Consider the following 13,021-nt stretch of genomic DNA (forward strand, 5'->3'; position numbering starts at 1 on the left):
GTTCGCAGTCAGCTCATGGGGGAAGCGCTGCTTAATATCAATAAACACATATCTCATATCCCCGCCTGCTTCAGCATAATCGGACCTCAAGGAGGATGTTCTTTCTGCCATGCTGTCATATTACGTGTTCCAGTCCTGCTCGACCGATGTGTAAGAATATAATTTATTCGACACGTAAATGTACGAGCAAAAATGAAATCCCGAGTTAAAAAAAAATCACCGTAGCTTATTGTGATGTCGCCCATAGTTATTCAGTAAGCATGATGACATTATTTGCTTACTGAAACAATATTTTAAACGGGCAGTTCTCTGAGGACGATTTGTATCCATGAAATCAAATTTCTAAACTATTGCTCTTCACTGCACAACGCATGTGTATACACACAATGACAAAGATCCCCCCGGTAGTCTTAACCGACTGTTGGGGCAAGTGCTGTTAGTGAGCACCTATGATGGACGGCATGGCACACGAGGAGGTGGGTGGCCAGCACCACGCCCGGCCGCCTTTATTTCTCCCTAGTGGCGAGGTTTACACACCGCACCGGATACTAATTTGAGGCTGAGTCGACCTAGCGGAGGCCCAGGACAGGCTCAGATAACCGTCACTGCTGTTGGCCGTGAGCGGGAATCGAACGCGGGTGGCCGGGTTCGGGGATCAGCGCGCTCACCGCTGTACACGACCACTCCCCACACACAAACACCCATACGCCGACACTCACATAAGCGTCTGCATACTTGATTGAGTGTCTGCTGCGTTTCAGCGGTTACTTTTATTACTCGTAACCGGTAGCAGCCTTTGCCAGATTTCTATCGACTTTAGCGTCACCCTCCACCGAGGCGAATTATTTGGTTCACTGATAATGGAGGTTGTAAATTGTCAGTGTTAAGCGCGAGATTTAAACCACTGTATAGATCGAACCTTAGCGTGATCCTGCCTTATTACAAGTGAAACCAAATAAACCTTCTGGATATATATTTTTTTCGGGCACAAATTCAAAGGTTCCAATTTTTTGCCGAATTATTTTTTTCTCGTTTTGAGTATAGACTCGACTACATTTATGCCAAAAACATTTTTTTTAGCCCATCTGGAGCATAATGAGAATTCTCACCAGCGATTCGCGCAGCTTGGCTCGGAAACTCTCTCTCAACGTCTCTTTCCCGAAGTATCTCTCTCTATCCTCGCTCAAATCAAGCACGCATCCTTCTTCTCTTCTGCCCGCCCCCTTATCTGCTGCATGATCTTTGCCGACGGCTCTGGGCTTTAGACTTCTGGGTCTGGGCTCAGTAACAGTTTCTGTAATTCAGGGCTTATTTTCACCCGGTCATCCGCACAGCAGCGGATTTTGGCTCGCCATCCAACAAAGGCGGTCACGGCATTGCGCGCTTTCAGATGCGCTTCTGCGGAACGCTCTTCCACCCCATATTAGGAAGCCACTGGAGTTGTGCACTTTTATATCTGGATTGAAAACTCATTACTTTAGAGCAGTTCTTTTGCGTGTTTAGTTTATTGTCCTATTGTCCGATGAGCACGCTTGGCTACGTGCGGTGCGATAGAAGTTCAACATACAGCACATGCAGACACACACCCGGGTCTGTCATGGGTCGGAGACGCTGGAAATATTTCCGCACCCGGCACATCACGTCCGATGTACATTCATTGCTATGGCCGTGGCTACTAGCGACGTGCCTAGCCCAGTCTACCAGCGACCCGGGACATATCCAGCGGTAGAAGAAGAACCCCTTTCTTGACCGTATTAGACGTGTGTGACCAATGGCCCGATATTTTGAGGTGTGTGAGTGAGACCTCCCTCTCTTCCGACTCCGTTGCTTTGACACTTGAGCTGACACCGGTGCATGGGGTGAGAGGGTGGAGGGGGATGCAGAGGCGGAGCCAAATCGCATGCTGCTGCGAGGCTGCACTCAAACCTCCCCCGGCTCGCATCCCGTGCTCAAGCACCAGTCGGTCGCTCCCTCCCCTCCCCTTCCCTCTCTCTCTCACTCTCCACACACTCGCTCGCTCACTCACCCAGACTCACGGCACTCCACACCGCACGCAAGCTCGTTTGCCCGCCCAGACAGAAGAGCCGCATGCCCCGGCGGCTAGGCTCAGTCTCTCTCTCACTCCATCCCTCTGCGCTCTCATCTCGTCTGCTCGGATACGTCGGGACGGAAAGACAAAGCCGTGCTCCCCCTGCTGTGTCGTCCTCGGATGTCTTAAGCTCTCCTTTTCTCAAAGGGAAGAGGACGAGGAGAGCTCATTGAGCGGTGGTGGCCTCGTGACCGAATGGAATAGAGGATCATTAACAACGGAGGCAGATGTTTGCGTGTGTGTGTGTGTGCGCGTGTTAATTAATTACACAAATTGGCCGCGAGGTCACACGAAATGTAGCTCGCTAGGTAAATGAAAGAACGGAGGAGGCTGCGGTTTACGGAGGTCAGACCCCTGGCTATGTGTGGGGCTGTATGGATGTGTGGGGTGCCCCGCTGGATGTCTACCCGTAACACGCCGGCTTGAAGAAGACCCGGCGCATTGGTGCCTCGAGGATTCGTGAGCTGGGATGCGCCGCGCCGTGCTCACTCGGCTCCTTTCATCCGAATGACCCCCCCTCGTGTCTCGCTCGCGTCTTGGGATGTACATCACCTCCTCGTGGGATGTCCCATTCTCGAGACGCGTGCACACGGTAAGTGAATCACGCGCGCACACACGCGACGCGCACGCGGTCACATTGTCTGGCACACGCATCGATACATGAATAGACTATGACGCCTTTCTGACAGATTTTGCTAATTGAGTCACGGTCACGCTAACGCTCATAAATCGGTAACAAAGGTAATTGTCACCCGAACTTGCGGTGAGCTGTTATGAGTCGTGCTAGCACAGCAACAACACCATGAATATAAACACAATGATACAATTATTATTATTTGGGTCGTTCGGTAAAGTCACGTAGACAGAAATAAAAATATCACGACGTTTCGATCACAAGCAATCGTTATCAGGCCCGCGATCGAAACGTCGTGATGTTTTTATTTTTGTATCTACGTGACTTTACCGAAAGACCCAAAGAATATGAATTCCCACAGCCACGAAAGCTTTGAGTCAAGATTTATACAATTATTCTTCCTCGGTTGATATGTCATAAACACTCTACCTCATCGTATCACGGATTCCTGATTAACAGGCACGCATAACTCCTGAAAGGTGGCAGGTGATAGCACAGCGCAGAGAACTACTAAATTGTGTCGCTGTCGATATGTCGGTGTGCAGAACACGTGCGCGTCTGTTGCTGTCCCCCCCAAGCATGCCGTGGCAGAACTCGTTTTCCTTGTTTTCTGTTGTTGTTGTTGTTGCTGCTGCTGCATGTGGCACTCACTTGACAAAGGCGTCTGTCTGCCCGAAATTCAAGCGTGGTGCTGTGTCCCTTGTGTTTGCCAGTCAGCGGGCGAGCGCTGGACCCAGAGAGGTCAGAGGTGTTTTATTACCTGCCCGGCTTGTTGCTATTTACGTGTAGGGCCATAAAACGCTACCGGCTTTGATGTTAACGAATTACAGATGGGGACATTCCTCTTAAATTGAGTTAAGTTTTATGCACTCCTTTCATTTAAAATTTGGCACATGTTCTAAAATTTCGTCATGCTCTAAGAGTCTAAATCGCTTTGTACAAACTGAGATTTGAATAAGTTTTTTGCTCGTTGACTGGAGATTAACAAGGATTTAAAAGGTTTCAATTTACAAGAGAGAGTTAAACGAGCAGGGCACCATGCGTTGTGTGTCAATTTATATAGCCATACGTGTGAATGAAATATTCACACTTTGAATATCACACAATCACGATATGAACATGTTTTTGTCAAATGACAGATACATGATAATTACACATTGCCTCCAGCAGATATAAATCCACGTGTGTCTTTCCTGGGCTGGTGCTACAAAAGTTTTAGTTTTTTTTATCACGATAAGGTTTGGTCAGTTATAACAAGGATCTCGTAAAAATGTTGTGGCAATAGATTTACCTGCTGCATAATGCTGTGTGTGGCAGTGTATCACTCAAAATCTAATGGACGCAAAAAAACAGCTCAGGGTTGCCTCAGCTCATCATCAATTTATGGGTCAATCAATGTTCGAATACCGCTTTTATGGGAAGTCAACAGTGGTTGTCACGAAGTGCACCTGTATTATGAATGTGGAATGTCCACTACTGGCATATGTTTATATATGTAAATAGCACTGACCCCATTGTGCAATTGTGTGTGCATTTTTGATTTTTTTTAAACAATACTAAAAGAATAATAAAAATTACTACTATAATTGATTTTGAATGCTTTTCATCTTGATATTCTAAATTTAAATAATGGTAAAATGTTTAGTGTACATTTATAGCCCTTTGCCAATCCACTGGGATGTTTGCCTTCACTGCACCACAAGGCCAGACCAGGTTGGTGAAGGTGGGGAAGCCCAGGACTGGTTGCGATATCACTCGATAATTTCAACCAGCGCTGTGTGTAACTGGACGCTCCAGAATCGAAGTTATACATACATGCGTTTACTCCCTTCCATGCTTGTACTCAGGATCCATGGTCCCATATAAAGTATTACACTTGCTAGTTCTACCGAATGTGACAAAACCTAGTTAAAAAATTGTATTTTTAATAGGTCTCTAACCATATTGTGGCTAAAAGAAATCAGGGTTCAATACTGTCACTGCATGTATAAATAAAAAATATTGTTTAGTCTATTGGCTTTATAGAGCATACAACTATTATACATAATCATATGCAGTATGACATTTTCATGGAATGTCCATTCACTAAAAGGGTTATAAAGTATTAATTCACACTTTTTGGTAACACAGGAAATTGATGTCACTGAATTTTCCCACCTCAAGTGGTTTCCATTCCTGTTCTAGTTCAAGGACTGAATTAGGGAAAGGATTTCGGTTTCGTGGCATGCAAAGGTTCAACAAGTCGAGATACAGCAGATGAGTGAAATAATTTGGAGAAGAATGTAATGCAGAAATCTTATGAAAATGTAGATTTTCATAATTTTTGCAAAAAAAAGTTTAACTGAGAATTAGTGAATATCTCAGCAAAATATAAAGTAATTAAATAATTTCAGATACAACCATGCACATGTCAATCATTTAAATATTAACAGTAATTCAATAATTACACATGATAGTTACCATTACCGTTAACAAAAAATGGTATCGCATATATGCAGCTTGTTTAAAACTAGCGTGCTATGTTGAGTTTTTAATTAGTCGCAGGATGTGTGACCAATCACCAGTTAATTGGCCATTCTGCCGAGGCCGCAACTGTGCAACACAATCCACCTTCAATCACCGATCAAACGACACCTGCGCCACACGAGACAGACGCCGTGCGCGTGAACCCGGCTGAGTCCGTTGTGCTCTTGCACGTTCATCGATTTCTGCTTCTTGGGCTGTGGGCGGCGGTTCGTGCTCAGTATCTTGCTCTTCTGTGCCCTCCCCATGAAAACATCTCTTTCAAGCTTCCTGAGAGGGTCTCTCTCTCTCTGTGCCTCTCTGCAGCCGGCAGTGGCCCGATGTCCTGTGCCAAGGGTCTCATGAATCGCCCCCTTTGTCGGAGTCCATTACCAAAAAAAAGGTTGTGTGGGACGAGGGGAGGGGGGCGAGAGGAGTGTGGCTTGTGGGGGGGGGGGGGGGGCGCTTGTGGGGGTGTGCGGATTTACAAAGGCCATTATAAGGTCACCTAAATCCAGTGCGCTGCCGCATGCAAGGCGAAATTGTTTTGCCATGAAAGACAAAGTTTGCGCCTGGCCCCGGCCGCTACACAAAATGCTTCTTTCAGAAAAGGTTCCCTCTGATCGTAAATCACTCGGCAGCCCCCCTCGCTTCACGGACAGAGACGCTTGTGTATGTCACTACACAACGCCGCTCCTCATCCATCCATTCGCCAGACAATGCCACTTCTTTTAGTGTTTCTTCTTTAATTTAAGATTATTTAACAGACACTTATTGTGCGTCTTCTCATTAGTACCGGCATGTGTGTGTGTGTGTGTGGATTATTGTTTGTGTACTTGGCTCTTTCATGTTCGAAGTAATATCACCCCAAAAAAAAAACTGCTCGGACATATGATGGCTAGCAAATGAGCTACTGTAAGTGAATATAATTATTAAGGGATTATAAGAGGTATATATTTTAATCGTGTATGAGTTGCAGGGCACGGTTTTATATTAAATGTAAAGAAATATGGCGGGCTCCTGAAATAAAATCGTATATATCTGAATTGCAATGTCTTAGTTTCGATACTGCAGGCAGTTCTATCTCTCCTTCTCAATTGTAAAAATATAATATTCTAAAAATAGTATCTGCTTTTAATGTAAATCGAATGCCCCCAACATGATCATCTTAGCATATTTAAATATGAAAGTCCAATGTTTCCTGTGCACAATATTCATTATAACTTCACCCAATAAATTATCCCTTAAAAAATTCCGTAATAATAGTTGCTAATGCTTCAAACGTTAACAACAGGTCTCTTGTTTTACACGGTGCCTCAAAGCTAACTTAAAAACCAAATACTTATCAAGGACATCTGAATGTATTGTTTTCTTTGGGGCTGAAAGCACTTGCCAATGTGCTTCTTCAAGGCATTCTGAATGGAGAAATTGTCTGGAAGTGCTGTAGGTCTGAGTATAAACATGTTCTGAGCTGTAGCGATATTGCTTAAAATGTAATGGACAATTTCGAGTGGAGGACGTCAGTTCAGCTGCTTGTGTAATTAAATTCTTCTAAATGTGGGAGAAAGCATTATTTTTAGATGATACATTTTTGGGACATTTTCGAACAAGGTGGCACAATATTGTGGGCCCAGGGAAAAAGAGAGAGCTTGTTTCATGAAAGCTTAAAAAATAATCTGCACAAACTTGTCATTTATTAGTTGGGGGGGGGACAATGTTGAGTTTGTTTCACGGAACGGGTGAATAAAGATGCTTTTCTTGGTTGCGTCCGTGGAGAGGATGGGAGCAACATCTGATGGAAAGCCCCTGTGCTTTGGCTGCCACAAGAACAGCTTTGTTCCCATCTCCCGCTCTATTCCCCCCATCTCTCTCCTCTGCGTTCTCGCTCCGTGCCCGCGCTCTCACTCTTGTGCTCTCGTTTTCTATCCTCCATAGCTTGCTCTTTCACTCTATGCAGCTTGCTTTCACTCTCAATATATCTCTTTTTTGCCACTTGCTGTCATTGCTCTTAAATGTGCTCTCTCTCTGTCTGTCACTTCTCTCCAAACACACACACACACCCATTCTCTCACTATCTGCCACCTTCCCTGAATGATTCTGTCCATCTGTTTCACCCTCTCAACTCACTACTAATATATATTTTCTCCCGACAGAGCCTAATCCATGCAACGTAAACATGTGTATTGCATTGATTCATGTACAGATGGCTATTTTCTTATAACTACGAGGGATAGCTAAGTTTTACTATCAAAATACTAAAAATAATTCGCACTACCTTAGAGCTGGAATTATCTAAAGCTTAACACTCAATTTGGTGCTTTCGTGACTGCAGGAATTATTGTTTGGTTCTTTCGGTAAAGTCACGTATATTATTATGTAATTTATTATTTTCTATTTATACGTGACTTTACCGAAATAACCAAAGAATATCTAAAGCTTATTAAATATATAATTTTGATTTAAAGCTTTCGTGACTGCAGTGATTCATAATAAAATATATATTATTATTTTATTGTTTCCCTTCAACGTGACTTTACCGAAAGAACCAGGAATATAAATATATAATGTTAATTATATGCTTACAAATGAAGCCTATTATTACATAGGATTTACTATCCTGAAAGATATATTAATATGTTTAGATCATTGTGTAGTTTACATAATTCTATAAATTTTGGCTCTCTCATGATAATGATGTTTTCAGTATTTAACGAGTTAAAAACTGAACATTAGGCGTGAAATTATACATACCCTATCACCGATTCTTAACCTCACGATGGATGCAATTAAATAACTTGTGTAAGAATTTATATTTTCCATTCGTATGTGTTATATGTTATGGGATTCGCGTCATCCCTGCAGCCACTGAGAGGCGCTACCATTAACCACAATGTTAAAATAAGAATCGATTCCTAAATGGAATCACGGCAATTTATTACATTGGTAGATGGGTAATGGGGGTGTTTAGGGAGGGTGAATCATTCTCATACAACTCAATATGAATAAACACTATCAACGGGTGGTATTACCATATAATAAATAACTTGCATGCTGAATTTAAGATCCATTGTAATGATATAAGTATATACCCCCCACCTACAATTTCCTGGAACATATCAACCTCGAATGTTGTCTCACAGTTGTGACTGGCTGGTTCAAGGACAATACAAACCATTTTCGTGGAACCTAATTTCTTTTTTAAAACAAACATCAATCAGAATATAAACTCACGAACTAAAAAACGCCATGTATATTAAAGTGTTTCAATGTGGGGGGAAGTGTTATGGCATTGTATCTCTGGGTCTTCTCCAGACAGTCTAGTTTCCTACCACATAAAAAAATACTCCGTAAAAGTTGGTTGAACATTAAAAGCAGAATCCTCCTCATCTGAGGCTTTTTTGAGTGAATTATCATATCTACCCGTTTGTGCTATTGTTACGAATTGACGCTAACCTGGTTAAAAACAACTGTATTTGTGGACGGACAACCGCGCCATACTGAAAAGCTATCAAGCCTTACACAGACACCTTTTGTTCTGGATGCTTCTCCCTACATTAAAGGTATGGGACACTATTCATTTGTGCAGCAATCTCATTCAATGAAAACGCGGTCGACGGTACACTCAGAAACCTGCATTGTAAATTAAAATATATTTTTTTGCCTCGCATATTTCATTTGTTTAAAACTCAAAGCTGCCCATTTGACAAATTCAGTCATAGATCACAAGTGAAGGCTCAGGTTCTTCCACTGCCAGGTCTTTGCCGCTGAATGGAGGGGGTCTGTGTTATTTTAATTTTTTTTCTAATGGCTGGCTGGAAAATTGATGGCCTTTGATCTGGTAAAGTTGGCAATTTATTACGAGCTGGGACACCCCGAGTGACAAAGGTGGTCGGGGTGAGGTGGAACTTGAATTCCCGCAAGGCTGAAATCACCTCCTCCAGGGAGGGTTAGTTAATCCATGGGGGGGGGGGGTGAACCAGAGAGTGAATTTCATTAGTGTGGAGGTCTTAGTGAAATTTGTCGCGGGTCTCCACTTTTTATTGCCCCAAAAAATAATGAGCATCTGTAAAATTCCCCATCGCCGCTTTGTACTCCGGGTCCTCAGATCACAAGCGACTTTTGTTTGGTTAAAATAACGTATTTATCATTTACCTTACGTGAAATTGGTTTTCTTAGATATAAAAAAAGAGATTGTTCCAAGTATAATATTTCAGGTCTGATTATAAAAATATGTTAATTGGGTTTTAAAATTACCAAATGTTGCATCACTCATAAATGCTTCTTCACATTACTTATCATTGAATAACTATGGCCATATTGTGGACGTTATAACCATGAGATGATGATCTGTGCACAATAGAAACGCGATTTGACATACTATTAAACACTGTAGTTGATGGGTCACCATCTAATTTTCTCACCTTTTTCTATGTAGGTGATAACAACGATGTAACTGCAGACAGGTCTTTGCAGAAGTGTATTGGGGACCTCTGTTTATTGGAAAGTGGAGTCCAGGGTATGGGCTGATTAACAAAACTAAAAAAAAACACAATTCTTGATATGACCCTTGATTTCCTGCACGTCTCATTCACCTGAAAGAAGTTCAACGTACATAGATCCATGTGCACACATGCCCACATGTGCGTACATGTGTGAATGTGTGCGCTAATGTGTGAATGTGCTGAGTTCATTGGGAATTGGGGTAAAGGAGGGCACAACTGAACATTGTACCTCTTATAATCATTATGATTTCAATCCTGTTCTATGCTTGGCGATGGCAATATGTTCAGGATCCGAATACCAATGTCAAGGTCTGTAGCTTGTGCTATCCGTCCGCTGAAGGAGCGCAGATTATATTGCTTTGCTATAATTTCAATTAGAACAGCATTTAGGAAAAAAATACAATTACATTGTGGTTCCGAATAATTATGCATTGCGCAACTACAATTGTAATTGATCACAGATCTGGGTATAACATGAAAGTGCATCAGGTGATGGTGTCACCATTGGCGAAGGTAAAAGGAAGTTATGATATTATAATCTTAGCTCTTTCGGTAAAGTCACGTTGAAGGAAAACAATAAAATAATAAAATATATATAAAACAATAAAAATTCTCACGATAACACAAACGGTCATCATCACGTGTGATGATGACCGTTTGTGTTATGGTCGAAACGTCGTGAGAATTTTAATATATATTTTATTATTTTATTCTTTCCCTTCAACGTGACTTTACCGAAAGAGCTAAGAATATGAATTACTGCAGTCACGAAAGCTTGAAATCAGGAAGTTACGACTGCAAGAACTCTCGTGTGTAGAGCGGCGTTGCAGGGTGAAGAGCAAGGGAGCTTGAGCCATGCTTCTGTCCTTGTGGAGAGAGATCAAGAATAACAGGCACGATCACATTGGGCAGATAATGCAAATTGATATAGCTCTCAGCTTTTCGTGTGTGTTTAGTTTGTTGTCCTTCCCTGCACCTCTGGGGAAGAAGGGCAACATCCACGAATACGAATGCAAACCGCGAGACATCATCGATACACAATATTCTACGAAATCTGATTTTAATGGTCAGATGCCTTCAATGTCAGTGCTCACAGTATCTGTGCATTTGTGTCCCTTAATGTCGGATTGATGATAAGGACTACCCTTTGGTCACCATTTACGTTTAATACAAACGCCTTTATACTTTACATGTGATGTGTATGTGTTAGATGTGTTTCTATATACTGTACAGTATTCATGCACACGCCACTGCTACTGCAATACTGTATACGAGGTTGGAGAATGACTGTAATAAACTATTTGTACCCGATAAATACATTTCCAATATTCTGTACATTTCAATATCTCCTTCACACATTAACAAACAACAATAATGACAAATGTTACAATACTTGTTTTAATGCAGTGGATCTACCAAATACTATATTCCGAGTAAAATAAAGTAATGAAATGTAACGTGTGGCATGGCTTCATACTGTGCATTTTACACAAAATAAAAAAAAGTGTAGATGGTAAGTTATCATTCTACCTAATTGTAAAATTGCATACTGTAATGTATTTGTTTGTGCACTGCGCCGTAAACCTGGCGACCAGAAATTAGATTCCTAGTCAAGGTGGCGGTCTGGGGAAGTCTTCATCCAGCAGGGCATTGAGCAAGCCTGATGATGATGAACATTGATTGGTCGAAATGGTTCCATAGCGGTTATCACATTGGCCATGAGTTCGATTCCCAACTACGGTTAGCGTTAGTGGCGAGTGATATCTGAACTGGTCCTAGCCCCCCCCCCCCCCCCCCCCCCATTTACGCTGTTGGTGAAGTATGGTCAAACAACTCGACCAACCGTCACCACACTGGAGACCTTCATTGTGTCCTTTTATACCTTGATTAAAAAAAGCCCGAAATGCCTAAAAATATTAAGAACTAGTTCAAATGTAAACTCATTATCCGTTTTCCATTTCAAACTATAATCATCACTTTTGTATACCAGACTAATTTTTTTATTTTGCATCACTAATACTTTGCCGGTGGGGTATTATTATCAGAGGTACAATGGTTGTATCACAGAGCATAATGCAAGACCGCTATGAAACAGCCCTACTACCTATTCTCGCAGCGGGCTGCTTGCATACCGAGCACAAGGTACGTGTTGTGTGCAGTGGGCTGGGTATGCACATCAAAACGGGCAGCCCTGCTGGAAGCTCTCTATGTTTGACACGGGTTGGAGGGCACGGATTAGGCTGGCCTGCAATCTGAGATGGGGCGACCCGAAGGGGTCAGCTTCTGTACAAAGCAGGTTAACCTCTAGCCTTGTGTAGGGTGCGTGGCTTTGGTGTGTGCTGGTGTGTCAAATTGTGTGCGCATGCCTATGCCTGTAAGTTTTCCTGGCAAGAATTGCCAGTGAGTCGGCTGGTGCCCCACAAGCCGGGCCGCGTATCGTGTGTGTGTGGATGATGAGGATTGGAGGCAACTCACGTTTGGCACATTGAGGGGCTAATGTAACCGCTGCTCGTATGTTAATGCATGCGTATGTGATATTTTATAGCCAGCTTAATGGATAACAGTAATATTTCGAGTATAGCCTTGCATGTCGTGACATCATCAGACTGCATATATATTGCAATGTATTATTACTTGTTTGTTTCCAGCCTTGCACACGCGTTTTTTGTCTGACTTTCTGATTATTTACAGAAAGTGTTAGAATCGGTTCAACCTAATGGCCGTTTAGGGAATTGCAGTTTGTTCATGGTTTACGGTGAGGGAAAAAAGTATTTGATCCCCTGCTGATTTTGTACGTTTGCCCACTGACAAAGAAATGATCAGTCTATAATTTTAATGGTAGGTTTATTTGAACAGTGAGATACAGAACAGCAAAATCCAGAAAAACGCATGTCAAAAATGTTATAAATTGATTTGCATTTTAATGAGGGAAATAAGTTTTTGACCCCCTCTCAATGAGGGAGTGCTCCTAATCTCAGCTTGTTACCTGTATAAAAGACACCTGTCCACAGAAGCAATCAATCAAATTCTAAACTCTCCACCATGGCCAAGACCAAAGAGCTCTCCAAGGATGTCAGGGACAAGATTGTAGACCTACACAAGGCTGGAATTGGCTACAAGACCATTTCCAAGCAGCTTGGTGAGGTGACAACAGTGGGTGCGATTATTCGCAAATGGAAAAAACACAAAAGAACTGTCAATCTCCCTCGGCCTGGGGCTCCATGCAATATCTCACCTCATGGAGTTGCAATGATCATGAGAACGGTGAGGAATCAGCCCAGAACTGCACGGGAG

At 42.5% G+C, this 13,021-nt stretch overlaps 1 long non-coding RNA gene across 1 annotated transcript in view; it reads left to right on the forward strand.

Annotated features, from left to right (window-relative positions):
• The first annotated feature begins 1,591 nt into the window (after positions 1-1,591).
• LOC116954091 (uncharacterized) overlaps positions 1,592-13,021 on the forward strand; it is a 126,232-nt gene continuing 114,802 nt past the window's right edge. Inside the window, exon 1 of the long non-coding RNA XR_004404686.2 lies at positions 1,592-2,681. This is a non-coding gene — a long non-coding RNA (uncharacterized LOC116954091). The remainder of the gene's footprint in view (positions 2,682-13,021) is intronic.

The sequence above is a fragment of the Petromyzon marinus genome, chromosome 3 (genome assembly GCF_048934315.1).
Source record: "Petromyzon marinus isolate PM22_M1 ecotype Great Lakes invasive population chromosome 3, UKy_Petmar_22M1.pri1.0, whole genome shotgun sequence".
NCBI classification, from domain to species: Eukaryota; Metazoa; Chordata; class Hyperoartia; order Petromyzontiformes; family Petromyzontidae; genus Petromyzon; species Petromyzon marinus.